Here is a 24,864-nt window from a genome sequence, read left to right on the forward strand (position 1 = left end):
TTGGTTATGGACATTTTGGCTATTTGTGACTTTAAGGATACCAAGATCAGTATTAGTTAAGATCTTGATAAAATATGTTAATAAGCTGTGAGTGTATTTTATTAGATAACCAAGGGTTTTGGTGTATCTGGAACAGAATATGTCATGAGGGTGAGAGAAAGAAGAAAGAAATGAAGATACGTAAGGCCAGCTTAATGCTTAACTTGCTACACATTTTAAGGTTTTTTCTTTTTTTACTTTTTATGATGGAAACGTCCCACACATAAAAGTAGGGATAAGTATAAAGGAAGTCTTTCATACCTATAACCCGGCTTTAATAACCAATGACTTTTTCTATTGATTACTTCCAGTTTCTTTTTTAATTGCTGGAATATCTGAAGCAGATCCAGTACCCATACATACTTCAGTATTATTTCCTTGTTGCTGTTGTTCAGTCACGTTGCAAACATCTTTGCGACTCCATGGACTGCAGCACGTCAGGCTCCTCTGTCCTCTACTATCTCCTATATTTGGCTGAAATTCATGTCCACTGAGTTGGTGATGTTATCTAACTCTCTCATGCTCTGCTGGCCCCTTCTCCTTTTGCCTTCAAAATAATTTCTTTAGAAGAATATATAACCACAAGAGCACAACAGACAGCTTCTTTTAAAAAAAAACCACTAAAATATAATTTGCACACTCAACAAAATAAAAAATTGTTAATATAATTTAAAATCTGGTCCCTTTTCAGTTTTCCCTTATTTTTCTCAAAAAATGTTTTTTTCAGTTGGTTTGTTTGAGTTAGAATCCAAACAGAGTCCTCATGCAGCATATAAATGACTTGTCTCTTAAGCCTCTCTTACTCTGTATTTGTTCTCCAGCCATCCACCTCTTGACTTAAAAAATCTTTTTGTAATTAAAAACATTGTTAGGGAACTGTGTTTTCTCCTGCGGTGCCCCTAATGTTTGGATTTGGCTGATTGTTCAATCCTTTGTGGTGCCCTTTAGCAAGCTCCTAGAAACCCCAGCTTTGCCTGTAAACTGGTAGCTGGAGCTAGAGGCTTGATCAGATTCAGGTTCGCTTTCTTTTGGCAAGAAGGCTTCATGGGTGGTGTTGTGTGTTTCCCAGTGAATCATTAGTTAGTGAGGTTAACTTTGGTTACTGGATTCAGTTATGCCAGACTAATCCGTGTGTTACAGAGTTTGTATCAGGGTTTTAAAGGAGTGGCAAAACCAAATTTGTTTGACAAAGATCCCCCTGGTGACTCTCTGAAGAATGACCTAATGCAGTGATCTTAGAGGTGTCGAGGCCAGTTGGAAGCAGTTGCAGAGGTCTAGGTAAAGATGCAGACTTTTGACGAAGAGAGTGGACGGGAGGGTCCACATTTGAGAGGTAATGAAATATGAAGTGGGAGTCTACTGAATGTGGAGGTAAAGGAGGAGAATACAGTCAATCAGTTACCCTGTTGTCTTCCTATGTATACGTCATACCCTGGGAAATCAGCCATTTCCATGGCTTTAATATCCCTATATCAGTTGCATCTCTGGCCTTAAACTTTTATCCTGAGTTTCACATTCTTATATCCAATTGGCTGCTGAGCATCTCCACCGGGATCTTATGCCTCCACATCCAAACCCCTACTGTTGTCTTGTCCCCAGCAGCCTGCTTCTGCCCACGTTTTCCCCGTCCCTATAATGGCACTCCTACTCGTTCAGACAAAGCCTCTGGGAGTCTCCTTACCTTTTTCCTGTCTTTACACACTCTCATCAAGTTCTGTGAGCTTACCTTCAAAACATATCTGAGTCTGAACAATTCTCAGCAACTTTGGCCCAAGCCAAAATATAGTCCTTCCCAGGGCCTTCAGGTGCTATAAGAACCCTACTTGGTCTGTCTCTCCAACCTCTTCTTTTACTGTCTTTCTCTTTACTCATTTTGCTCTGGTGTCCTTGGCCTTGTCTGGACTCAAATTCCCAAGTTTGGATGTGCCTCAGGGCCTTTGTATTTGGCATTCCCTCTGCCTGGAATGCTTTCTCTCCAGATATAGACATGTCTAAGCTCTTGCTTCAATCTGATCCGGCCTCTAACGTCAGTTCCTCAGAGAGTCCTGTCCTGATCATTTTATCTGAAACAGACCTGTCCACCTCATCACTCATCATGAACCACCTCCTGTCCTGCTTAACTTTCTTATTAGTGTTCATCAGTATGTCAGGTTTCATCACATATGTGTCCTTCATCTATATCTGCCTTTCATCTATTTGTTCACTGCAGAATCCCCAGATCCTGGGGATTGATGATGCTAGTCAATGTTGTTCAGTGCATTTTGTTCAGAACTCTACAAATGTTCACCCTCAGTTCAGTTCAGTTCAGTCGCTCAGTCATGTCCGACTCTTTACGACCCCATGGACTGCAGCCCCCCAGGCTTCCCTGTCCATCACCCACTCCCGGAGCTTGCTCAAACTCATGTCCATTGAGTTGGTGATGCCATCCAACCATCTCATCCTCTGTCGTCCCCTTCTCCTCCTGCCTTCAATCTTTCCCAGCCTCAGGGTCTTTTCCAGTGAGTCAGCTCTTCACATCAGGTGGCCAAAGTGTTGGAGTTTCAGCTTCAGCATCAGTCCTTCCATGAATATTCAGGACTGATTTCCTTTAGGATGGGCTGGTTTGATCTTGCAGTTCAAGGGACTCTCAAGAGTCCCCACTGTATGCCAGACTGTGTGGGACTCACTGAGTCCCTACTGTGTGCCAAATACTAGATTTGATTTTGGTATCTACATGGAAGATTTTTTTTTTAATACACAGAAGATTTTATTAATACTATTTAGTGACACAAGGGTTGAGATGGAGAGAATGGGAGACAGGTGGGTTAAAACTTGGGAGTAGCAGGTAGAGGTAGAGAAAGGCAGTTGTAGTCCTGGGAAAGAATTCAAGGTTTCGGAGAGATTGGCAGGAATGCATAACAGAACACACAGAGTTCTGTCCCAGGACTCAGTACCAGTCCAGCCAATCTGGCATTCCATCTCTGATGGTGAAAAAGGGGACACTGAGGGAAGAATAGCTGTGGCAGTCCATAATATTAACAGTAAGTTCCAGGGCCTTAAATGATATGGCTTCAGGAGCTATGATATGTGTCTGCTTCCAGAACCATAGGCTTCTCCAGTTCCTTGTTGGGAATTCCCTTAGAGGGAAGTTGCTCACTTGGCCACTAATTGTTGTTCAGTCGCTAAATTGTGTCCGACTCTTTGCGATCTCACGGACTGCAGTACACCAAGATCCTCTGTTCTCCACTATCTCCCAGAGCCTGCTCAGGTTCATGTCCACTGATTCAGTGATGCTCTCTAACTCTCTCATTCTCTGCCACCCCTTTTCCTTTTGCCTTTCGTCTTTCCCAGCATCAGGGTCTTTTCCAGTGAGTTGTCTCATCACATCAGGTGGCCAAAGTATTAGGGCTTCAGCTTCAGCAACAGTCCTTCCAATGAATATTCAGGGTTGAGTTCCTTTAGGATTAACTGGTTGGATCTCCTTGCAGTCCAAGGGACTCTCAAGAGTCTTCTCTAGCACCACAGTTTGAAAGCATCAGTTCTTCGGCGCTCAGCCTTCTTTATGGTTCAACTCTCACATCCGTACATGACTACTGGAAAAGCCATGCTTGTGCTCAGTCGCTTCATTCGCGTCCAACTCTTTGTGACCCTGTGGACTGTAGCCCACCAGGCTCCCCTGTCCATGGGATTCTCCAGGCAAGATACTGGAGTGGGTTGCCATGCCCTCTTCCAGGGAATCTTCCTGACCCAGGGATCAAACCTGCATCTCCTACATTCCAGGCAGATTCTTTACCACTCAGTCACCAGAGACTGGTGGAAAAACCCACTGGAAAAACCACAGCTTTGGACCTTCGTCAGCAAAGTGATGTTTCTGCGTTTTGATAAGATGTCTAGGTTTGTCATAGAGGAGGCCCCTCCACTTCAAGTCTGTCCTCAGAGACGGGTAGAAGACTTACATGGAAACCTTCTAGAAGCCAGGTTTTGGAAATAGAGAATGTGAGGTCTGGGGCAAAGAGCAAGAGGGAGCATGAAGACAAATATATACTGAATATTCCCCACTTCTCGCTTTAAAGTCACTGTCCACAAATTTCTTAAAGAAATTTACTCTAGTGCTCGACAAATATAATCTGCTCTTATATTTGTCTAGCACTTCATAGTTTATAAAATACTGCGTTGAAAAGTCAGGTGCTCCTAAATTTGAATTCTGTCTACCACTGATAACCTATGAGATCTTTGGAGAATTTAGGTAACCTCTACAAATGTTCTAATTTGTAAACTGCAGGTAATAATAACATGGTTACATGAAGCAAGGTATGTAAGGTACTTATCCCACTGCAGCACATACACGTTAAACGTTAGTTTCTGTCTCTATTTTTTTAACCTTTATCTCATTTGAGCTTTACATCATCTCTGAGAGGTAGGTTTGACAGAAATTGTTATCCCACTTAACAAATGGAAAACAGAGACAGGGAGATATATTCCGACTTCCCTAAAGCCACAGAGCTTTCAGGTAAGAGAGCTAGGATTTGAATTCGGGTCTTTGGTCCCCATAATTGTCTCTGCACACCATGTTACCAGTAGCTCCTTTCTGATCTTGGGGTATTGATGTTGTCACGCGGTGCTGACATGGGGGAAAACAGGGTCTAAACAGTTCCTGCATGCTCTGTTCCATGAGCCAGGAGGACGCCACAGCTTTCCTTTTGTTATAATATAGTCTTGGACACACATAGAAGCAGAATGTCTGAAAGCCAGAATAGACTTAAACGTTATCAAAGATATTCTGATCAAACTATACCATCTCTAATGTCATCTTGTTTTTTAGATGTAATCTTTGCTGCTCTGTTTTAAGTCCCTTGGAATGCCTTTCATTTCAATTTTTCCCTCATGATTGAACACAGAGTTGGGTGGCCAGTCAAGGCCTTTGATTCACCTTTTCTCTATTGCCCTAAGTTTATGAGAATTTTACCTTTTTAGTAGTATCTGCTCTTTCTTCAAATCCTTTCCCAGTTATTAAAAAAATATAACAGCAAGTTCAAGACATTATTTAGATAGTTTCCAGCTAAACCTGACCGTACAAAGGGTGGTGATCTTGCTGACCCTAATTGTGGAAGAGGCAGCAACCTTACGCTGTGGTTCAGCAGAGGCTGCTAGTTTCCAAAGCCTCGAAGGGGCCGTGGATGACCGTCAAGTAAGGCCCTGAAGACTGTGCTCCTGCCCTTCAGGAGGTGTGACTTCCTTGTCAACTACCTGTATTGGCCCTGAACTTGTGTCTGGCCAGGAGGTGGCGCCCTTTCTCTGCCCAGTTGGTAGCAGTTGGTCCTTACTGTGGGGAGGGAAAAAGAAGAGCTTTGCTTGGGCTGTCGTTTCAGAGGCGCTGAGACGCAGAGGCCCTTGTTTCCCTCTTCTGAACAGACAATAGTTCCCCGGACGCGGGATTCTGGTTGGGGCTTCTTTTCTGCAGGGTCAGAGCCACTTCTCTGTCCAGGGTATGGCCTGCACCTCTTTCCCTTTAGAGGTGCCACTAACACCTCTTTTCTTTGGGGTTCTCTCCCGTTAGAATGAGCAGTCGGTTCTGAGAGAAGGATCAGAATAGAAGACTGTGTTGAGGGTAGAACGGAAATGGAAAAGAGGGCAGGGTGGTCAGGGGCTGCCTTTTGCAGTGGTTTCTTCTCTCTCTCCGTGTTACAAGCAGCCCTCTGCTCTTATTCCAAGAGTAGCAAACTTGTCCTACGTTTTTGCACACAGAACCCAATCTCCAGTGAGGCTTGTCCCTTGGGCTGCTGTTTGTCCCAAGTCCTTTCTTTTGTTTTAGATGGATTGTGGAGAAACTAAGATCTGGACTGGGAAGGAAGAAGAAAGGGATTGGAAAAATGAAAATCAGAGGAGAAAAAAGGGAAAAGAGACAGTCAAACGGACATCAGAGAGAAAAAACAAAGATTGAGACAATGAGGGATAGTGACATATACACATGGGCGGGGCCATTGATTTGCAGGCAAAAGAATGGATTTGCATCCGAGCTTTGGGCTTCCCTGGGGGCTCAGATGGTAAAATTATCCACTTGCAATGCAGAAGACCCAGGTTCGATCCCTGGGTCAGGAAGATCCCCTGGAGAAGGGAATGGCTACCTGCACCAGTATTCTTGCCTGGAGAATTCCATGGACCAGAAGAGCCTGGTAGGCTACAGTCCATAGCGTTGCAAAGAGTTAGACACCTAACATTTTTACTTTCACTTATCTATTTCAAGCTCTGTGAAGTTTGGAAAGTCACTTGACTGCTCTGAACCTCAGTTTTCACATCTGAAAATGGGAATAATTGCACTTTATCTACACCCCTGGGATGAGGACCATCTGGAATGGATGGAGGAAGTCCATTTGTAAGTGATAAAACTTTGTTTTGGGGGGCTCCTAAATCACTGCAGATGGTGACTGCAGCCATGAAATTAAAAGACGCTTCCTTCTTGGAAGAAAAACTATGACTTTGCCAGCAAAGGTCTGTCTAGTCAAAGCTATGGTTTTTCCAGAGGTCACGTATGGATGTGAGAGTTGGACCATAAAGAAAGCTGAGCGCTGAAGAATTGATGCTTTTGAACTGTGGTGTTGGAGAAGACTCTTGAGAGTCCCTTGGACTGCAAGGAGATCAAACCAGTCCATCCTAAAGGAAATCAGTCCCGAATATTCACTGGAAGGATTGATGCTGAAGCTGAAACTCTAATACTTTGGCCACCTGATGTGAAGAACTGACTCATTTGAAAAGACCCTGATGCTGGGAAAGATTAAAGGTGGGAGAAGGGGATGACAGAGGATGAGATGGTTGGATGGTATCATCGACTCAACGGGTATGAGATTGAGTAAGTTCTGGTGGTTGGTGATGGACAGGGAAGCCTGGTGTGCTGCACTCCATGGGGTCCCAAAGAGTTGGACGTGACTGAGCTACTGAACTGAACTGAAAGCTCTAGTTAAAATGGATGATACCTGATGTCAACCAGACCTTCAGAGAGAGGATGCAGTCCTGACTCACACTGAACCAGGTAGGGGGCATAGGTGGTCTCAGACGCTCAGGGAGGAAACCTTAGCTCCCTGCACCTGAATTTTATTTTCTCAGAGGACTTCTTAAGAGGGGAAGTTTGCTTTCTTCCAGCTCCTGGGCAGAGATACCTCCTTGCCCTGGATGGCATTGGTCTGTGTGTGTGTGTGTGTGTGTGTGTGTGTGTGTGTGTATAAACACTTCAAGATTACTTTTGCCCAGAATTACTTGTTGTTGTTCAGTCGCTCAGTCGTGTCCGATTCTTTGCAATCCCACGGACTGCGGCACGCCAGGCTTCCCTGTCCTTTACCATCTCCCATAGTTTGCTCAAACTCATGTCCATTGAGTCCGTGATGCCATCCCACCATCTCGTCTTCTCGTTCCCTTCTCCTGCCTTCAATCTTGCCCAGCCTTAGGATCTTTTCTAATGAGTAGGCTATTAGCATCAGGTGGCCAAAGTATTGGAGCTGCTGCTACTGCTAAGTCGCTTCAGTCGTGTCCAACTCTGTATGACCCCATAGACGGCAGCCCACCAGGCTCCCCCGTCCCTGGGATTCTCTAGGCAAGAACACTGGAGTGGGTTGCCATTTCCTTCTCCAAAGCATGAGAGTGAAAAGTGAAAGTGAAGTCGCTCAGTCATGTCTGACTCTTCAAGACCTCATGGACTATAGCCTACCAGGCTCCTCTGCCCGTGGGATTTTCCAGGCAAGAGTACTGGAGTGGGGTGCCATTGCCTTCTCTGAAAGTATTGGAGCTACTCATAGCTAATCCTGAGCTAACAATACGCTGGGTGCTTTTCTAAGTACACTCCATGGATTAACATTTAATCCTCATAACTGCCTTATAAAATAGGGACTACATTTTAAGTCTCATTTTACAGATGGGGAAACTGAGGCACAGACGAAATTGCCAGAAATTATGCAGGAAGTTGCAGAGGGGATTAAAATCCAGGCCCTCTGGTACCAAGTCCTCATCCTGACCCCCCTGCTACACTGCCTTTGCGGGTCCCCGTCCCCCACTCTCTCATCTGACAGGGAGCAGGAGATTGCCTCAGAGGAGAACTGAGCTGCCATGTGCATGCCGTGTCGTCCTAGGAGCACACTCTGGGGGCTGTCCCCACACTCAGGGTACTGAGGGGTGTCAGCTTGCAGTGCCTATCTTTTGGGCCAGACGTGCTGTAATTCTTTTTTATCTTGCAGTGAGGTGGCAATTTTAGCTCTTTAAGAGACAGATGGAGAAAAGAACTTCACATGCCCTTTGTTCCTGATCAAACGCAGCACCCAGACAGTGTCTAGACACTGCCAGCCACCCTGCTTCCAGCCTTGTTTCTAGAGCTGTCTGAAAGGTCCCGGACTCCAGAGCTGGGCTTGGTCACACAGTGGCTGGGAGCAGACAGCAGGGTTTGCAGTGACGCTGTCCCCATCAAAGGAAGGGTCATCCACGATTTTAATCACTTTCTTTAGGGCAGAAATTGTGGGCCCCGAGTGAAACCCAACGACAGCTTCATTTTGCCTTGTTTTGTGTTGGAAAGTGATATGACAGTGACCAGATGAGACAGATTCCAAACAGAGAGACACCAATTACAGGCTTTGCAGATACTCTCATTTTGCTGCCATGTGGATACACCTGAAGCCCAGGCCTGCAAACAAGGCTCAGGTTCATCAGTCTCAGTTTCCTCCAGGGAAGGGGAAACCTATACATGGGCCCCTGGGCCAGAGATCGAAGGCTCCTTTTAGGGTATTTTCCTGAGGGTTTCTTCTGACACACTCACTGCCCCGGCTTTCTGACTTCATTGAGCAGTTTTTAAAAGAAGGTGTTGGAATGCTTGACTCTTTGTTTTACCATGTTTGGGAACAGCTGACTATAACCTTAGTTTGTACAATGATCTGTGTAGTTTGTGATTATGTCAAGTTTGCTTTCCTTTAGAATTCTGTGGGCTTCCCAGGGCCAGCGGTAGAGAATCTGCCTACCAATGCAGGAGGTGCAGGAGACGCGAGTTTGATCCCAGGGTAGGGAAAATCCCCTGGAGGAGGAAATGGCAACCCACTCTAGTATTCTTGCTTAGAAAATTCCATGGACAGAGGAGTCTGATGGGCCACAGTCTATGTGGTCCAAAGAGTCGGACGTGACTGAGCTCGCGTGCATGAGTAGACATTTGTGGACATCTTACTGTCTTCTGGCTTCGAGTGTGGCTGTGAGAAGTCTGAAACCAGTCTGATGTTTTCCCCTCTTTTTTAAATTGAAAATAGATTAAAAAAATTTTTAATGCCGTATCAAGTTTATTTGAATAATAATTGTATGCATATGATGTTTTCCTTCTTGCTTATTCTGTTTATTTTTATCTCTGAGGTCCAATAATTCAACTAGGATGTGTCTTCTTGATGTCTATCGTGATTTATTTATTTTGATTATTATTTTCTTGGATGTTCAATAGTATAAATAGGCTACATCTTGATGTCTATTATTCTGAAATAATTATTCTTGATATTTTATGATATATGTATCATTTTGAATGGCTGATTCTTCCTTCATTTCAATGAAATTTTCCTGTATTATATTTCAGGATATTTCTTGATTCCTATTTTTTAAAATGTAGGGGCACCAATTATTCTTACACTTGTCAATCTTTGTCCTCTACACCTGTAATTCCCTAATTTATTTAATCTCTGTTTTGTTTTCTCCTCATTCACTGTGATTACATCAGGTCTTCCCCCAAACATATAGTTCTGTTTGTCAGCTGAGTCTGTTTCATTTCATGAAGCTCTTTCTAATTTATCTATTAGATTTGTAGAAAGTTTATTTTGGCTCACAATTTGTCTCCTCAGCTTTGTGAAATTCCTTGTAATTTCATTTTATTATTCTATCATGCACTATTTGTTGATTTTATATTTTTATTGAGTTTTATAGACTAAAACTCTCATGGGGAGCTCAGTTCTATTCCTTAGGTTACTTTTCTCCCTTGACTGTTAGATTGGATTTATAATCTTTCTTTTTCCTGTTGTCTCTCTCCCAGTGGCCATTCCTGCCTCTGCAGAGGCCTCATGGATGGAAGGGCTTCTGTTCGCTGGAATTATCCCACAGCTGTTCCTAGATCTGTCTACTTACTCTCTCAGGTCACATCTCCTCAAATTATAGAGTATATGTGAGAATTCTCAGGAATCTTCGGACTCAATACGTTCCTATATTTTACTCTTGTAAAAAGTGATGTAAGCAGTCATTCTGATCACACCAGAATACCATGTTTCTTTTCTTGGCTATCATTTTGGAATTCTATGGTATAAGGTTCAACTCCTCTTCAGTGGTTGCTGCTCATGACTTTTTTCTGGCTTGTTTCACTTTTTTGCTTTATTTCATTGAGTATTTGAAGAGAGAGATTCTGTGTTCTCGCTCAGGTGATTCCACCCAGAAGTCCAGACTGTTTTTACAATCAGAAAAAATACTTTGACTTCTTTTTTTTTAATATAAATTTATTTATTTTAATTGGAGGCTAATTACTTTATATACTTTGACTTCTAAGGCAAAGAGATCTGTTGTTTCCACTGTCTTGACCAACTGTTCATGTATGCTTTTGAGTTTATTAATATCTGCCTGTATGAATAAGTTTAATAAGAGCACCCCTTTTAGCTTGACTGCTTATTTGTACACAGCTTCAGACAAAAATATAGACAGCAAGTTTGAACCACATTTTCTGTCATTACACGAGCTTTGCTTTCACAGACAATTCTGAGCTTGACCTCAGAGAGGACTTCAATGCTTAGATTTGTTAATTTGCTTTTGCTTTTCATTATATTGATCCTAGTTAGCATTCCTCTTCTTTTGGTGCAGAAACTTAGATTTTCTTTCAGAGCTTGCTTCTTGTTTTTGAATGCTGCCGCAAGAGAGAAGGTTATGTGCAATCATTGCACAGGGGTTTCTCACACAAGGAACATCGAAGTTTAGATTTATTTATGTCGTAATTGTGTTTTGACAACGACAACAAAACCATACGATGAGCCTATATACAGAATCCATATAATGAACCTAAGTAAATTTTACACTCTTAAGACTGATTGTTGGTTATAACTCACTGTCACCGTCAAGGTCCTCAGTGGCAGCCTAAAGGACAATACTAAGTCAGTTACCACCTTGGATGGTTTTTGGGATGTTCTGAATCTCTGATTATCAAGTTAATGTTTCAAACTTTGTTTTTTTTTCTGTCTATTCCAGTTCCAAGTTTCAACTCAAATTTCAAAATATTACACTTGGAAAAGATACATGCAAAATTCCAGAATTTTTGGAACTTTGTGTTATTGAGGAATTTACTCCAACAGTACATGGGGGTTAGCTTTGGCTTGCTCTGGCAAATGAAAATAGTTGGCGTGGCTCAACTGGCTTATTTGATGGTAGGCAAGTCCAAAATTTACAAACTAATGCTGAGCAGGCTGGGAGTCTGGAAAACTCTTGGATGGGAATCGCTGCTGCAGTCTACAGGCTGAGTTTCTTTTTCCTCCAGAAAACTTCAGGTTTGCTCTCAAGGTCTCACAACTGGTTGGATGAGATCCAGGTAATATTATAAAGGATAATCTTTCCTTAAAGGCATCTGACTGTAGATATTAACTAGATGTACATCTCGGACATCACACCTAGATTGGGGTTTGATTGGATAACTGGGTGCTATGGCCAAGCCATGCTGACATCCAAAACTAACCATCACGAATAGGAAGTGGGGGTGGAAAGGGAAATGACACAATAGCAGAGGGGTTGGTTTGGCACATTGCTCTCTCCAGAATTTAATAGGCTAAAATCACCTTCCCACTCCTTGGCTTTGGCAGATGTAACCAACAATGAGAGTCACACCACATAGCTCAGCAAGTGAGTTCTTGGAGACACGCCCCACAGTGAACTGTCCGTGTGAAGGTGCTCTGTGTGTGCCTCTGCCTGCTTATCCCCCTGCTGGAGATTCATTATGTGAGTCACCAGGCTGAAAACCACGAGAAATCCCATAGCAATCATGTTTTTGTTTTAATCTGGCTTTTCCCAAACTCATTTGACCATGAAACCTTTTCTTTCTTTTCCCCATGTAATATCCAGCAACATGCTGAGGGAGAGGCTGGCGTAAGCTTCTCTCCCTAAAGTAATATCCCATTCTACTTGGATACCACTGATGACACAAAGAACAGCTTTTTCAATCACTCGCTGCACGCACACATTACCTGCTTTCCTAGTATTCATGAAAAGTACAAGCTTGGCTGACACAGGAAAGTGGAGTTTTGCTGCTTCTGTCTTGGGCACATGAAAAAACCTTTTAAGTGATAAACAATTCAAAACCCCTTTCAGCAAATCTTTGAGCAAAATGGTCTCTAGGAAAGTGGTGCTTGTATATCACTCAGCAGACCGCCAGGTACCCTCAGGGGCATCAGAGCCTGGGGGAAAGCGTGCTCTTGCACTCTTTTGAGATTTTACCCCCTGGCAGCAGGGGGCCAGTGATGAACAGTTGGTCTTGTTGTTGTTCAGTGGCTAAGTCATGTCTGACTCTTTGTCACCCCGTGGATTGTAGCCCGCCAGGCTCCTCTGTCCATGGGATTTCCCAGGCAAGAATACTGGAGTGGGTTTCCATTTCCTTCTTCAGGGGATCTTCCCTACCCAGGGATCAAATCCATGTTTCCTGCATTGGCAGGCAGATTCTTTACCACCAAGCTACCAGGGAAGCCCACAGTTGATCTTATCGAACAACAAATTCCTCAACTAATTCTTAGGTATCTACTGGGGGCTGGACCTCAGTGTATATGTGTGTGCACAGAAGTCAAGAACTAATAGTTTAAGTTAATGGACTTTTGGGTAGGGTTTGATTTAGTAACAGAGACCCTTCAAATAGTACTTCCTTAAACAAGGCTAAGCTTTATTTGCCAGGGTTAGCTAAAACGGGGTTCCAGGGTACAAGGGACCTCAGTTCTGGCATTTGTAAGGCATTTCATTCATCACCTAAAATGGCTCATGCTACAACATCCTCATTCCAGCTAAGAAGGAGGCAGAAATACCGCTAAGAAGGGCATGTCCTCTCCTTTTCAGGATATAACTCAGAAGTCTCATACACCACCTACTGTACATCCCATTGTCACTTAGCCACATATAGCTTCAAGGATGGGAGGCATAGAAACATAATCCTCATTCCAAGTGACTATTAACCTGGAAATATCACAGATCATATTATTCTGGAGAACAGGAGAGTGGATTTTGGGGAACAAATAATGTCTACTTCCACAGGGCTATATAAAATACGAAAAGGCATTTATGAAGCCCTTGACTTTTCTAAGCAAGGGTGTACAATAAGCCTTCAATTACAAGGCTTGGACTAAGAGATTTGGATTCTAAGAGTTGAGAACCAGGAGGTGTGTATCATTTATACCAATGAGAAAACAGGAACCATTCTAGAATATGAAACATTTAAGGCTGACATCCCTGTTTCCAAAGTCTCCCAGAGTACTTTTATTTTTAATAGCAACTTAACTTCGCATTATAATTACTTCTGAGTGCAGATGTGTCTGTCTCCCTAATTATGCTGTGCTCCTCTGGGGCGGGGATGCTGTTCCGTGTCTGACTCATGGTAGGTCCTTAGTAAACATCGTCTGATCTGTTGTGGGGAGCTGACACACGTTCCCATTCCCACTTCTGCCTTCTTGCTTACCTGAACTCTGACCCTCTCTTTTGAGAATTCGTTAGCAGTGCTGAGGGGGAATCCAAGTGATAGCTGAGGACCTGGATTCATGGCATCAACTCTATTCTTGGGCTTCCTGACTGATTCCTTAACTGAAGCTAACTTCATCTGGGGACTATCTGCTCTAGCTTCCGGACACCCTCTGTTCTGACTATCCATTGTCATGCAACAAACTACCCCAAAACTTAGTGGTGTAAAATAACGGCTCACAGACTGTCAGGAATTTGAACAGGGCACAAGTAGAGAGGGTTTCTTTCTGTTCCACAATGTTGGGGTCTCAGCCAGAAGACTCAGAGGCTGGGGGTGACTCAACATCTGGGTTTAGAACTATCTGAAGGTTTCCTCACTCTGGTATCTGACAGTTGATGCCAGCTGTTTGGCTGGTACCTTCACTGGGACTGTTGCTAGGCCTCCCAGGGGGCTCAATGGCAAAGAATCCTCCTGCCAATGCAGGAGGCAATAGGAGATGTGGGTTCCACCCCCGGGTGGGGAAGATCCCCTGGAGAAGGAAATGACAGCCCACTCCAGTATTCTTTTTCTGGGAAATCCCATGGACGGAGGAGCTGGTGGGCTATAGTCCATGGGGTCGCAGAGTCAGACAGGACTAAGCAAGAACACATGCGTCCTCAGTACCCAACCCTTGCCCACAGCTGCCTGACCCTCCTCCCCTGAGCGAGGTGCTCTTAATCCTTTCCCTCCTCTGATCTCCTATCCGCTTTGCCCACCTCTCTCCCTTGCCTCCTCCCTGCCCCCCTTCTCAGCGCACTCCCACCCCCACTTTTTCTCTTCCACATTCTCTGCACCCTATCTTGGTCTCTTTATCCCATTCTCTCTTAAAAAAAAAAAAAAATCAATCCTCAGAGTGATTAGATTTGCAAATGAGCGGGCAGGAAACGGGGGAACAAAGGGAACCAGAACCGAAGAGAGAGCAGGTATAATTACTGTAATTAACTCAAGCAGCGGGGACACATCCCCTCTCCCCGAAGCGGCTGCTGAGAGATGCTGCGAGGCACCACAGGGGAGGCTGAGAGGAGACCCCCCCAGTGACACTCAGACCGCTCCCCCTCCCCACGGCCAGGGTGCTTGGAGGGGCCCGGCTGGGAAGCCCCTCCTGGAATAGTGCCTGTGCGAGCATCCATCTCATCTCCTGTCCTGGGCTTAGCCAGAGCAGGGAGCGGGGATCTGGGCCCCGACAGAGTGGGGCCAGGGAACAAAATCACCGCTTTCCTCTCTTACCTGGACACCTAGCTCTTTAGCTGCTCTATGACATCCTGAGAGTCTCTCTGGTTTCCCTGGGATCCACACATTTCTAGAGACCTTGGAGGAAGAAACTTGTCTCCCATCCCATGAAACTGTCATATCTATGCCTCAGTTTAGTTCAGTTCAGCCGTTCAGTGTGTCCGACTCTTTGCGACCCCATAGACTGCAGCCTGCCAGGCCTCCCTGTCCATCACCAACTCCCGGAGTTCACTCAAACCCATGTCCACTGAGTCGGTGATGCCACCCAACCATCTCACCCTCTGTCATCCCCCTTCTCCTCCTGCCCCCAATCCCTCCCAGCATCAGGCTCTTTTCCAATCAGTCAGTTTCAGTACTTCACATCAGGTGGCCAAAGTATTAGAGTTTCAGCTTCAGCATCAGTCCTTCCAACGAACACCCAGGACTGATTTCCTTTAGGATGGACTGATTGGATCTCCTTGCAGTCCAAGGGACTCTCTCAAGAGTCTTCTCCAACACCACAGTTCAAAAGCATCAATTCTTCGGCGCTCAGCTTTCTTTATGGTCCAACTCTCACATCCATACATGACTACTGGAAAAACCATAGCCTTGACTAGATGGATCTTTGTTGCCAAAGTAATATCTCTGCTTTTTAATATGCTGTCTATGTCCCTAGGCACCTCACAAAACACACCTCTGGGCACTTGGGGTTTTCAACTGCACCTTTGCAACCTGACCTCTTGGAGTGCTCCTCATGTCTTCATCCTGTAGCCAAATCTGACCTTTTGATACATCCTAAACATGCGCTGCAGTCTTCTCTTTCTCTGCCTTCTCCTGTGAGATCGTCCCTTTCCTTCTGTGCTGCTGCTGCTGCTGCTAAGTCGCTTCAGTTGTGTCCGACTCTGTGCGACCCCATAGACGGCAGCCCACCAGGCTCCCCTGTCCCTGGGATTCTCCAGGCAAGAACACTGGAGTGGGTTGCCATTTCCTTCTCCAATGCATGAAAGTGAAAAGTGAAAGTGAAGTCACTCAGCCATGTCTGACTCTTTGTGACCCCATGGACTGCAGCCTACCAGGCTCCTCCATCCATGTGATTTTCCAGGCAAGAGTACTGGAGTGGGGTGCCATTGCCTTCTCCATCCTTCTGTGCTGCATTCCCCCAAATGCCAGGTGGTGAAACGTTATCCACCTTTTGAGACACATTTGAAACTAAAGCCATTTCTGTGATGTCTGTAGCGATCTCACCCCTCTACAGAGGCCCATGGCCTTGTCTCTTTTATGGACTTAACTTACTATACTTCCTGTCCAACTCCTGTTCTTCAGAGAAGGTAGACAGACCCCGACTTTGGATTCCTGGAGTTTGTCACCTCCGGAGGTCTGTGTCAGTCAGACCTGTTTCACCTTCCAGGGACAGAAACCCCAAGGCAAACTGGCATAAACAACAAAGGGAATTTACTAGTTTGCAGTCAGACATGGCTGGATCCAGGAGCCCAGATCTTATCGTCAGATCTTTCTCTCTCCTGTCCCCCTTTCTCAGTGTGTGTCTAGGCAGACCTCTATAGAACATGGCCCCCCAGCATCCCCAAGCTAATATCATTCCTAGAGCCAGCTGTCTTAGGAAGAGAGTTTCTTCCTCTCAAAGTTCCAGCACACACCTGATATCATCAGGCTGGATGGGGTTCAGACTGCTGAGTTGGGAGAAATGAAGCCCAGTGATTGACTAGACTGCCATCAAAACCTCGCCCCTGGAGTCTGAGGGGGTGGTGTGGTCAGGCCTATTCAAACCACATGGATTCCCAGAGGGGAGGAAACTTCAAAGGACAATGGAAGAACAGAGCAGGGATGTTGCCCAGGTGGAAACAACAGATGCCTGTTGCTCCCTGAGAATGCCCAGGTGAGGGCCCCGTCCCTGGAAATGCCCCATATCCTCCCATGATTATACTCAGCCTGTCCTTCAATACTCAACCCATGTCCATCAGCTCTCTGATGCCTCCTCACCTGCTCTAGGTGCCCAGTGAAAGTCACTCAGTCGTGTCCCACTCCTTGCGATCCCATGGACCATATGGTCAATGGAATTCTCTAGGCCAGAATACTGGAGTGTGTAGCCTTTCCCTTCTCCAGGCGATCTTCCCAACCCAGGAATTGAACCCAGGTCTCCCGAATTGCGGGCAGATTCTGTACCAGCTGAGCCACCAGGGAAGCCCTAGCTGCCCAGAGTCTGTCATTTAGCCAGGTACACACCTCTATGCTGCCTTCTCATGATATTTCTGTTTTCGTTTGTTATAGCCTCATCTGAGCAACAAGATTACAGACCCACTGGGAGCAGGGATGTGACCATGCTTGCGTGCTCCCCTCCCACCCTGATACAGCCCTGGGCACCTGGACAGCAGTCTGGTGGACCCAGCCTAGCGTGCAGATGATGGCCAGGTCTGAGCAATGGCTGGGTCCCTTACCAGCTGAGTGACCTTGTGGAGTCCCCTGACAGCTCCAAGCCTCAGTTTCCACATCTAGAAATTGGTGATATGAAAACACCTGTTTTACAGAACTGTGAAAGTCTCTTCTTGGTTAAGCCCAGACTGTCGTCCTCCAATTGCGTGATGGGTATTTAATTACCACAGAAGTAAAAAAACAGGCATTCACCTCCTCCTTTCTGTGACAATGAGCTCTCCAGGCTTCCCTCTGTCTCCTAGTTATTTTTATTTTCTTGGCCAGCTCCTCTTACTTTTCCCCTAAATAGTAAACAATGAGCATTTGCATGGTCAATAGCACAGGTGTGGGTCCTACATTGCCCATATTGGGGCTGCAGTTATACCACTTGCGAGAGTGTAACCTTAGGTGTTATTTTACTTCTCAGGGACCCAGTTCCTCCATTTAGGGATCACTCCTCACAAAGTCTTTCTGGATGTCTAACCCCTCCTCCCAGGATGGTCTAGATGCTCACCCACAGCACCCTGGGAATATCTCTATCCTAGAAATTTGTCCTTTTTCTTGTCTGTGTCCTCTACTAGGCCATAACATTAAAGACAAGGTTCTCATGTTCAAATGCCTAAAATGTTCAAATGAGAAATAGCAGTATTGAGTGAGTTAATTTGTGTAAAGCACCTAGAACAGGACTTGGTGGGGAGTGTTATAAAATTGTTAACTATTATTTCTATTTTAATGATCCAAAGTGAAATACATTATCCTTCAGCATCAAGTCCAGTCAATTCCTTCTCCGTAAAACTTCTCAAATTCATTCTTTTGCTTCTCTCCATCCCTCTTCCTAATTTCTTTTTCTAATTAATTAATTTTTTTAATTGAAGGACAATAGCTTTACAGAATTTTGTTGTTTTCTTAACTCAGGCCCTCAGCATATCCAGCATGGATTACTCCCTCATTCTTTTAATTGATTTTCCTTATCTGTCTTGCCTTCTAATCTATTTTCCACACAAAAATCTGATCATATATCTCCCCTGTATTAAGTTTTCAAATGGCATACCACAGTGATGAAGACACAAAATCCAAACTCATAGAGTGTGATGTACAATGTGCTTCATGATTTTTTTTCTTGCTTATTTCTTTAGTCTCATCTATCTCCGCTGATCCCTCATGTCTGGACACATCTGCTCTCACTTCCCTCTTGGTCTAGAATGCTCTTACTCCCTTCTTCTTCTGACCACTTCTTTGGCATCCACTGAGGCTTCGTTTAGGGATCACTCCTCACAAAGTCTTTCTGGATGTCTAACCCCTCCTCCCAGGATGGTCTAGATGCTCATCCACAGCACCCTGGGAATATCTCTATCCTAGCAATTTGTCAATTTGCATGTCTGTCTCCTCCACTAGATCCTAAACTTATTAAAGACAAGGATCTCATGTTCAAATGCTTAGCTCTTGGCACAGTTTCTGGCACCTCATCTGGGCTCAGTGCATGTGGAATTAATTGAATAATGATCCCTACTGAATTTGTCAGGCGCCTTCTGATTGCAAGTGACAGAAATTGGCATTAGGCATCACTGGATCCTTGTGCTCAAATGATACCACCAGGACAGTATCTCTCTCCAGCTCTTGGCTTTGTTTTCTTCTGTCTTGGTTTCATTCTCAAGCTAGTGCCCTGAAAATAACCATCAGGAGCTTTGCAACCCTGAGAAATCCTGAAATTAATGGCATCTCTTTCCCAACATTTTCAGTGAAAGTCTGGACACTACTGTTATTAGACTAATTTGATTTAGTTGCTATCCCAGGGGCATGAAATGTGGTGATTGGTCAGAAATAACAGAAATTTATTTCTTATAGTCCTGGAGGCTGAAAGTTCAAGATCAGTATACTGGTAGATTCTGTGTCTATACTTCCTAGATGCTCATCTTTTGCTATAATCATACATGGCAGAAGGGACTCTCCAGTGTCTCTCTCTTTCTCTTTTAATCATCAGATAATTTGTATTTGCTTTAAGTAAATCCAGTCATAATAATATATATGACCTGTTGCTTTACAGAAATAAAAAAACTACGATTAGTAATAATTCAGCTAAAGGTAGATTTAAACTACTTAGATTTCATTAACAAATCAAATTTGTTTAACAAACTAGCTTTACTTTTTTAACTTTTTATTTTACACTGAAACAGTTTATTAACAATGTTGTGTTAGTTTCATACAGCAAAGCCTCATACAGCAAAGTGATTCAGTTATTCATATACATGTATCTCTTCTTTTTCAATTTTTTATTCAAATCCAGGGGCTCTTATGTGAGGGCACTAACTGCAATCCTGAGGGCTCCACCCTCATGATCTAATCACCCCAGAGACCCCAGCACCTAAGATCATAGTAATATGCCCATCTCTGGAACTGAGGGATGGTCATGTCCACCTGAAACAAAAGGACAAAATTCAGTTCATCCACAAGAAACCCGAGGCTTGGAGTGTTTCAGTGATTTGCCTGAGTTTAATCAGCTTACAAGAGATAGAGCCTGATTCTCAAACAGTCTGACACTAGAGCCTTCCCTCTTAAAAAACAGCTTTTTAAAAGGAATGTATATACACAGTAAAAATTCCAAACAGTGAAAAAAGGTGTACAGTGAACAGGAAGCTATACTTCAAGCCCTGACCCTGGTCCTCAACTCCCCTTTTCTTCCCTGCAATCATTCATCCAGGAGGTGTCATCACTTCTGTGCTTTATTATGCTGGTCCAGAATAGTCTGTCATCTAGATCTAATATGTCCCCACTTCCAAGGATTGTACCCCATGCCCAGTTTATTATGAGGTCTTTCCATTTGGGCTGGCAGGAACACAAACTAGTTCCAGCTGGGTGTGAAGTTGAGAAGCTGTTGGACTTACTGCTTTGCAGTTGTTCTTTCTCAACCTCTAGTAGCTTCTCACACATGTACTGACCAGTTCTCGGGCAGTAACTAGAGGGAATCCCTCTGCAAGTTGCAGGAGCTCTCTCTTCTCTGACACCCTGCCTTGTCAATCTAGCTGATGTGGACACCCCGATACAATCTCTGCCTCCTTAGCTCAGGGAGGCCATAGGTTCCACCTGGAAAGGACCGCCTAGCAGTAAGCTGGGGCAACTGTACGGCCCCTTCCTTCCTTTTCCTTCTCTTGTTGTTCAGTCGCTCAGTCGCGTCCGACTCTTTGCGACCCCATGGACTGCAGCATGCCAGGCTTCCCTTCTCTTAGCCAGCAGCAACTCTTCCAGCACTGTCTGCTGCACAATGTCTTAAACTGTTATTTCCTTTTGTCATGGAAAAAAAAAAAAAAAAAAAACATGAATAAGGAAAGAGGGTAACCCGGTTCCTATTACTGCCCCATGGCCAGAAGGAGTGCTGCTTTCAGCAGGATTTATGAATCCTTCCAGAAATGCTCAGTGCATAAACAAGCATATATATCCTCTCCTCTTTTTGCTGCAGTTTTCCACCTTACTTCAATTTCTTATTATCCTGCAGATTGTTCCCTATAGATTGACCTTAGTCTTTAAAGAGAGAGCCTGCACTCCTAACCCTTACTCTAGTCTGCTTCAGTGAATGACAGCTGAGTTATAGTTGGCTGTAATTGATGCTCAGTAAATAGTGGACGAGTTGAATAAATTATGTTGAAACGGCATCCAGGTGGCTGGACTCTCATGTTCTGATGACTGGAGGAAACAGGATATACCATATTCAGTTTGGGATCCTTTGTATTCCAGATTGCTCTGTCCTCTCCTTTTATTTCTCTGAAGTTTCTTCTTGCTTTCTGGCCCATTGAGGCTGAGATACAGTAATATCTAAACCTCAGCTCTTGTCTTCTATTGGTAGTCTAATTTATAGGACAAAGCCACATCCTCTGTATAAAAAGAGGCACACGTGCCCTTTTGGGGCAGCACTGTTAGTATTGGAAGATATGGAAGTGTGCCTGGACAGTGCTTGGCCTCTAGAAGCTCAGCAAATACTGTTTAGATGAACTTGGGGCTTGTGTCTTGTGCACAAGCCTAATTACTCTTTCGGCTTCTGACATCTATTTAGGATCTATTAAGTGAGGCTGTCAAAGATGAGTACATAGAGATAATTCATTCTTACAAATAGAAATGGAAAATACCCTAAATAATCATAGCAACAAAATTTAGTTGTTAAATTTGTGAGATAAAGTTATTAAATAATGGTGAAAGATTAGCATATAGCAAGACCCTGATGCTGGAAAAGATTGAAGGCAAGAGGAGAAGGGGAAGACAGAGGATTAGATGTTTGGATGGCATCACTGACTCGATGGACATGAGTTTGAGCAAGCTCTGGGAGTTGGTGGTGGACAGGGAAGCCTGGCGTGCTGCAGTCCATGGGGTCGCAAAGAGTTGGAAATGACTGAGCGACTGAACTGATTAGTATTATCTTAGTCTGTTTGGACTATGACAAAAATACCATAGACTAGGTGCTTTGTACATAAAAACTTATTTCTTACAGTTCTGGAGGATGGGAAGGCCAAGATCAAGGTTCTGGAAGATTTGGTGTCTGATGAGAACCTGCTTCCTGATTCATAGGGGATCATCTTCCTATTGCATTCTCACATGGCAGCTGGGATACGGAGCTCTCTGGAGCCTCTTTAGTAAGGGCACTAACCCGGTTCATGAGGGCTCCACCTTCATGACTCATCACCTTCTAACAGCCTTGAAGCAGGAGATCGATGGGCCCCAGGCTGAGCAGCTGGGGTTGGTCCCCTATGCACAGATACTCCAAGATGAAGATCATAGCAGGAGTGAAGAGGAGATGAGCACTGCCCAGATGAGAGATGAATAGACCACGTATTTATCGTTCTTGAGATCAAGGAGACCTTCCCAACTTCACATGCACGGAAAGGCTCCTTGGGGGTCAAAAAGGGAGGGAGCACCACCCTGTTAGGTGACGTCTACTACTACAGGCCTCTTCGTTAGAATCCCTTTTGGCTGAGAGATGCATGTGCACACAGGGGAGGACCTTGGGATTAATTAAATATGGACTCAGAGCCCACAAGGCAAGATGATTGGCCAGAGGAAGCCCAGAGGAAACGCCCCATGTAAGTGATTCAAACTACCATGAGACCATGACTCTTTTTTCTCGTAATAGACACTTGATTATTGTCACTACTTTCCATCTCTTTGTGGAAATTTATTTCTACAAAGTCAATGGGCAAGGCCTTGTTGCTGGCCACTGGCCTAGTGGATAGGATTCAGTGCTCACACTGCAGTGGCCTGACTTCAACCTCTGGCCCAGAACTGAAGCCCTGATTCAAGCCGTTGCAGGCCATGGCCACCCACAACCAGCCGCATCTCTTAAGAGCATCACACTTGGGCATAGGATTTAATATATAAGTGGGGAGGGGGACAAGCATTCTGTTTATAGCAAGTATTGTCTCAATATACAGCTCTTATAAATGTGTGTTAGTGTGTGTCTGTGTGTGTGACAAAGCTTAACATGGCCCCCAAATGCAAGTCAGTCACTTTGTCTGGGTTTTAGCTTTTTCTTACCACGAATTTGGAATCTAACACTCAACCTTAGGTACAAGTTTACTATTTAACATCTCTTCTAGTTCTCACAGCACCCCGAAAAAGTGGCATTATTTGCCTCATTCCTACGGAACTAGTCAGGGACACATAGCTAACGTATGGAGGAACTAGAATTTGAGTTCAGGTCCTTCTGACCCTAAAGCCTGAGCTCCAGCTGCTCGTGGGGGTTAAAACATTGTTTCCAAAATGCACTCTGCAGAAATCTGCTCCTATGGATGGTTATACACAAAAATGTGTCCTATTCTTAGGGATATTTGCATTTGTTTTTGAGGAATTTGCATTTTGGTTGTGATTTAAAGCTCACACAGTGATACACAGCTCACACAGTGTAGGCACATGCCATTTTTACTGGTATTTATTTGCAGGTAAAGTGTTTTATTTGTTTACAAATTGAAGGTTTATGGCAACCCTGAATCAGGCAAGTCTATTGGTGCCATTTTTTGCTCGCTTCCTGACTCTGGGCACATTTTGGCAATTCTCACAATATTTCAAACTTCTTCATTATTACTGTATTTCTTATTGTGCTCTGTGATCAGTGATCTTTGCTGTTACTATTGCAAAAAAGATTAGAACTTGCTGAAGGCTCAGATCATGTTTAGCATTCTTTAGCAAGACAGTATTTTTTAATTAAGGTATGTACATAGCTTTTTTAGACATAATGCTATTGCACACTTCATAGACTACGCTATAGCGTAAACATAACTTTCATATGCACTGGGAAATTAAAAAAAAATTGTGTGACTCGCTTTGTTGTGATATTAGCTATGCTATGGTGTTCTGGAGCCAAACCTGCTCTATTTCCAAGGTGTGCCTGTATTTCCCATCCTCTGCCTGTGGTTCAGAGAGGAGTTTTAAACAGATAGTGGCTGGGCTGACACCTTGGTAAATACGGGAGCCATTTCTACAAGCTGCCCAGATTGTAGAAATCAGAATATCAGGATGAGGAAGGTTCCAGAAATAATTACTCAGGCCTACCTCTTCATTTTTATAATGAGGAAATTGAGGCAAATGGAGACTACCTTATTCAAGGACACCACTTGCTTTGGCTGAGAGTATCTAGAACTCCCTGCCTCCAAGTCCAGTGCTCTTTACTCTGGTGAATAAGAGTGTGTATGTGCTACGTCGCTTCAGTTGTGTCCGACTCTTTGTGACCCTATGGACTGTAACCTGCCAGGCTCCTCTGTCCATGGGATTCTTCAGGCAAGACTACTGGAGTGGGTTGCCACGCCTTTCTCCAGGGGATCTTCCCGACCCAGGGATCGAACCCACATCTCCTGTGGCTCCTGCACTGCAGGTGGATTCCTTACTGCTGAGCCACTGGAGAAGCCTGGGAATAAGGGAGTTCTTTCTAAACTTCCTGGCAATCGATGAGTGGTTTTATGTATATTTTCCCTCTGATTCCATTTCTCTGTGTTTTGGCTTATGTTTTTACACTTTCTGTCTCAGGCCTCCTCTTGTTCACAGTGAGAGGACAGGTTAATCTAAGGAAAAGGTGGCTAGAGAGTTGAGTAGAGGGGGCCTCAGGATGTCGGACTACAGTCTTGCATCAACTCTGATAGGGAGAATTGTGCATCATTACACCCTGGATTTATGACTGAAAAGCTATGTGTACAGGTAAGATTTTATAGGTGAATCATATTAGGGACGCTTCCTATATAAGACTATCACGCACCCTTTGCTTTATCCATTCCATCTCTAGAGATTTAACTTACAAAGATACGTGAAAAAGGATGTTTTGAAAAACACCGTTTACAATAGCAAGAGACTATAAACAACCTGAGATACCACTGATGGGGGCATGGTTATAAAAACTGTGGCACATCCAAAACAGCAGAGTATATATGAGATGCAACATGGCAGATAAAAACAGTGTATATATGTCTTGGTTTGGGTTTCTTTGAAAGAAAGCCTCAGACAAGGACTTGGGT

Source organism: Bison bison, unplaced genomic scaffold (genome assembly GCF_000754665.1).
Source record: "Bison bison bison isolate TAMUID 2011002044 unplaced genomic scaffold, Bison_UMD1.0 scf7180017864201, whole genome shotgun sequence".
Classification (NCBI taxonomy): Eukaryota; Metazoa; Chordata; class Mammalia; order Artiodactyla; family Bovidae; genus Bison; species Bison bison.